At 45.2% G+C, this 5,126-nt stretch overlaps 1 long non-coding RNA gene across 1 annotated transcript; it reads left to right on the top strand.

Annotated features, from left to right (window-relative positions):
• Window positions 1-315: 315 nt before the first annotated feature.
• On the top strand, window positions 316-2,986 carry LOC127668650 (uncharacterized). The gene is made up of 3 exons (XR_007974136.1): window positions 316-953; window positions 2,330-2,424; window positions 2,518-2,986. It is a non-coding gene; the product is annotated as an uncharacterized LOC127668650 (long non-coding RNA).
• Window positions 2,987-5,126: the final 2,140 nt, after the last annotated feature.

Raw genomic sequence — 5,126 nt, 5'->3', positions numbered from 1 at the left:
CTAGTTCCGGAGGATTTGATACCCTCTTCTGAACTCTGTGGGTGCCTGGCACATATGTGCACACATACATAATGTAAGCAAAACACTCATATGCATATAAGTTAAATATAATATAATATATTAAATATAATTTGGGGGCTAATACCCAGAGGGGGGCTCTCCCTAAGGGGAGGGGGGGATCTGTGTGAGGGGTACTAGAGGGGGAGGGAGGCTGATTCTGGAATGTAAAGTGAGCAAATATATAAATTTAATTAAAAAAAATGTTGGACACCGTCTGGCTGGCCAAGAACTGACTATATAACCAGGTTGGCCTTGAAGTCACAAAAGTCTTCCTAACTCTGTCTCCTAAAGGCAGGGGTTACAGATGTAGACCGCCAGCCGGACGTGGTGGCACACGCCTGTAATCCCAGCACTTGGGAGGCAGAGGCAGGCAGATTTCTGAGTTCGAGGCCAGCCTGGTCTACAGAGTGAGTTCCAGGACAGCCAGGGCTACACAGAAAATCCTGTCTCGAAAAACAAAGCAAAACACAACAAAACAAAAAGACCAAAACGAAACAAACAAAAAAACCCTAAAATTGTCCTAGCTGTGCGACTTCGAATGACCTCTGTAGTCAGTGCAAATCTGTGACAAAAATCATGGCAAAACCATGAGTGATGCTTAACTAACCAAGCTCAGGTTGAAGGAAGAGACTTGAGGGATTCACGTCTGAGCGGGCGGTGATTTGTGCCCATGGTTCCGCCCCCTGACAAGGGTAAGTTTTCTGACTTAAGGGTCATTTAAGTTTTTTTATTTTCTAGCTTCCTGTGAGACCAGGACAGGACACAGAAGAGGAAGCAGGCAGCTGAGTATGTCCCAGAGACGCTCAAGAAGCCCAAAAGAAACTACAAGAAGGCTCAGTGGTCGCGGTGTCTGGCTTTTCCCTTAGAAGCGCTAGTTGACCAGTTCTCAATCGGTGGGTCGCGATCCCTCTGGGTAGCAAATCCGATATCTACATAATGATTCCCAAGAGCAGCAAAATTACAGTTATGACGTGGCAGTGAGATAACTTTACGGTCAGGGGTCACCGTAGCGTGAGGAGCTGTATTAAAGGGTTACAGCGTTAGGAAGGTTGGGAACCGCTCGCTGCTCAGTTAGTGACGTTGCTTTCTCTGGGCTGGTTCCGTCCTGTTCCACGGTGTTTACTGTAGACCACGTTTTCGCAACCTTAATACGATTTTTAAATTTCCATATGAAGAGTGACTCGCCCACGCCACCACAAGGTCCATGATAGAAACACTTTTAAAAAGATGGGCAAGATGGGTCCATGAGTCAGGCAGCACGGCCCACCGAGGCTGAAGACCTGAGTTTGGTCCCAAAGACCCACACCGGGGAAAGAGAACCAACTCCCACCAATTGGCTCTGAGTTCCACGCATACCCTCCTATTTACTAAGTAAATAAAAGTGTAATATAATAATTTTTATTTATTTGTTTGTTTGTTTTTTGGTTTTTGGTTTTGTTTTGTTTTTGTTTTTTCGAGACAGGGTTTCTCTGTGTAGCCCTGGCTGTCCTGAAACTCTCTGTAGACCAGGCTGGCCTCGAAGTCAGAAATCTGCCTGCCTCTGCCTCCCAAGTGCCAGGATTACAGGCGTGCGCCACCACTGCGCATTCTTTTGTTTATTTTTTTATTTTTGCTTTTGTCTTTTGTTTTTAAAGATTGATTTATTTATTATATATAAGTACGCCGTAGCTGAAGGAAGGGAAAGTTTTATTTTTTAATTTTTTATTTGTTATATCTAAGTACTGAATGTTGTCTTCAGACACACCAGAAGAGGGCGTCAGATTTCATTATGGATGGTTGTGAGCCACCATGTGGTTACTGGGACTTGAAATCAGGACCTTCAGGAAGAACAGTGATTCTTAACCGCTGAGTCATCTCTCCAGCCCTTTTTAAAATTTTATTCATTTATTTTGATTTTTTTCGAAACAGGGGAAAGGTTTATTTTGATGTGTTAATGGATTCCTTCAGAGAGAAGGAGGGCGGGGTAGAGCAGCAAGGCTCGCACCTTGGCGCTCCAGGAAGGAGGGGGCGTGTCTACAGACTGGCGCTCTCCTTTCTTTGGTTCCTTGCTGCTCTCCCCGCCCACTGGATCGCCAGGGTTTCTCTGTGTAGCCTTGGCCTGGAACTCACTCTGTAGACCAGGCTGGCCTCGAACTCAGAGAACTCAGAAATCCGCCCTCCTCTGCCTCCCCAGTGCTGGGATTACAGGCGTGAGCTACCACCGCCCTGCTGTAGTCCAGTTTTCAAACACAGGTCTTTTACAAACTGGGGTTTGTTGTATTTATTTCAGAGTCCCAGTCTCACTAGTTTCAGTGGCTGACAATGAAAGAGGGTTCAGCCCGGGGCGTGGCTCGGCAGTCGAGGCTGACTTAGGGTGGAGAGAAGGTGAGAACTTGTTGACTACCTGGGTCTGAGGGCTTCAAGACCATGAGGGCACAAGGGCCATTCTGACCTTCTCTTTTCTTCGTAAAACCCAAGCCATGAAGCTCACAGAGAAGACCTTCTTCCTATGCTGGAAGGAGCCCAGACATCTACGCAAACTCACCAGCTCCGTAAACGGACCAGTGTCTGCGAGTTCCTGCTCCCATCTTACTGTTTCTAACCCATGTAGTCTAAGAGTGTCTAAGTGTCTAAAAGTGTCTCCTTTTCCACGGGTTCGCAACCATCCTATGCTGGGATCCTTTAATACAGTTCCTCATATCGTGGCCATCCCCCAACCCTAAAATCATTGTGCTGCTTCCTTGTAACTGTCATTTTGCTACTGTTAGGAATTGTAATGTAAATATCTGTAATGTAATAAATATAAATAGCATGACCCAAAGGGGTTTCCACCCACAGGTTGAGAACTGCTGTTCTAGGGGCTTCATTCTTCCTGCGAAGGCGCTTACGACCGTGTAATTGAAGTCAACCAGCCTTTCCCTTGTTACTCGGCCGTACGTCAGTTCCAGCTGGATGCCGTAGGAGAATGGAAGGAAATTTACCTCCTCTGAAATGCTTTTAAACTCTTATTTTTAAAACTGGGTTAAGGAGCCGGGCGGTGGTGGCGTACGCCTTTAAGCCCAGCACTTGGGAGGCTGAGGCAGGCAGATTTCTGAGTTCGAGGCCAGCCTGTTCTACAGAGTGAGTTCCTGGACAGCCAGGAACAGAGAAACCCTGTCTTGAAAAAACAAATCCAAAAAAACAAAAACAAAAAACAAAACAAAAAACCCCAAAACCAAACAAACCAAAAAGCTGGGTTGAGGAAATTTATTCATGCTGTGCTGGTTGTATTTTTGTTAACCATTGGGGTAGTCTGGGAAGAAGGAACTTCATCTGAGAGAACGCCTCCATCAGATTGGCCCATAGGCCAGTCCGAGAGGCATTTTCTTTCTTTTTTTTTTTTAATTCGATATAATTTATTTACATTTCAAATGATTTCCCCTCTTCTAGCCCCCGACTCCCCGAAAGTCCCGTAAGTCCCCTTCTCTTCCCCTGTCCTCCCACCCACCCCTTCCCACTTCCCCGTTCTGGTTTTGCCGAATACTGTTTCACTGAGTCTTTCCAGAACAAGGGGCCACTCCTCCTTTCTTCTTGTACCTCATTTGATGTGTGGATTATGTTTTGGGTATTCCAGTTTTCTAGGTTAATATCCACTTATTAGTGAGTGCATACCATGATTCACCTTTTGAGTCTGGGTTACCTCACTTAGTATGATGTTCTCTAGCTCCATCCATTTGCTTAAGAATTTCATGAATTCATTGTTTCTAATGGCTGAATAGTACTCCATTGTGTAGATATACCACATTTTTTGCATCCACTCTTCTGTTGAGGGATACCTGGGTTCTTTCTAGCATCTGGCAATTATAAATAGGGCTGCTATGAACATAGTAGAGCATGTATCCTTATTACATGGTGGGGAATCCTCTGGATATATGCCCAGGAGTGGTATAGCAGGATCTTCTGGAAGTGAGGTGCCCAGTTTTCGGAGGAACCGCCAGACTGATTTCCAGAGTGGTTGTACCAATTTGCAACCCCACCGAGAGGCATTTTCTTGATTGATGGTTGAGGTGAGGGTCCCGCCCACTGTGGGTGGCGCCACCCCCTAGGCAGGTGGTCCTGGAAGACATAAGAAAGTTGTCTAAATGAGAGCCTGGAGAGCAAGCCAGTAAGCTGCCCTCCCTATAGCCTCTGCTTCAGTTCCTGCCTTGACTTCCTAAGTGGTGAACTATATAAGCCAAATCAAGCCCGCCCCCACTCCGAATTGGTGAGTTAGTTTTGGTTAGCATTTTTTTTATGACAGCAACAGAATACAAATCAAGATGTATGTATTTATGTGTTCATTTGAGGCAAGGTCTTACTGTGTAGTTACCTGGCCTCAGACTCGAGATCCTTCTGCCTCTGTTTTTAGCCCAATCTTTTATTACTAAAAGCAACTCCTGAGGGCCAGAGGTATAGTTCAGTGAGGAAAGCCTTGTGGGATCCTGGGAATCCACATAAAGGTGGAAGGAGAGGACCAACTCCACAGTTATCTTTTTTAAATTAATTAAGTTATTTATTATATGTAAGTACACTGTAGCTGTCTTCAGACACACCAGAAGAGGGCATCAGATCTCATCACGGATGGTTGTGAGCCACCATGTGGTTGCTGAGAATTGGACTCGGGACCTCTGGAAGAGCAGTCAGTGCTTTTAACCTCCGAGCCGTCTTTCCAGCCCCATGGTTATCTTTTGACCACCGTTTTTAGGCCACAGCATGAGCCCACATACATCACACATATGGTGATGGGGAGGAGGAAGAGAAGGAAGAAGAGGAGGAGGAACAGTGCCTGAGTTTTGGGATTCTAGGCATGTGTGGCACACCCATAAAATTATTTTAAATGAGGATATAAAAACAAAACCCCTCAATGTGGTAGCGTATGTCTAGAATTCCAGTATTTGGGAGGCATAAGCAAAAGTTTAAGACTAGTCAAGGTTATATTGCAAGACTCTCTAAAAAAAAAAAAAAATCAAAGTTAAAAAAGTAAAAAGTAAAAGAGGAGGAGGAAGAGAGGTAATAAGATGGTAAAAGACTCTTGCTAGAAAGCTTGATGACCAGAGTCACAGTCTCTC

This window comes from Apodemus sylvaticus, chromosome 18, assembly GCF_947179515.1.
Source record: "Apodemus sylvaticus chromosome 18, mApoSyl1.1, whole genome shotgun sequence".
NCBI lineage: Eukaryota > Metazoa > Chordata > Mammalia > Rodentia > Muridae > Apodemus > Apodemus sylvaticus.
This window is presented reverse-complemented; position numbering and strand designations above follow the sequence as displayed.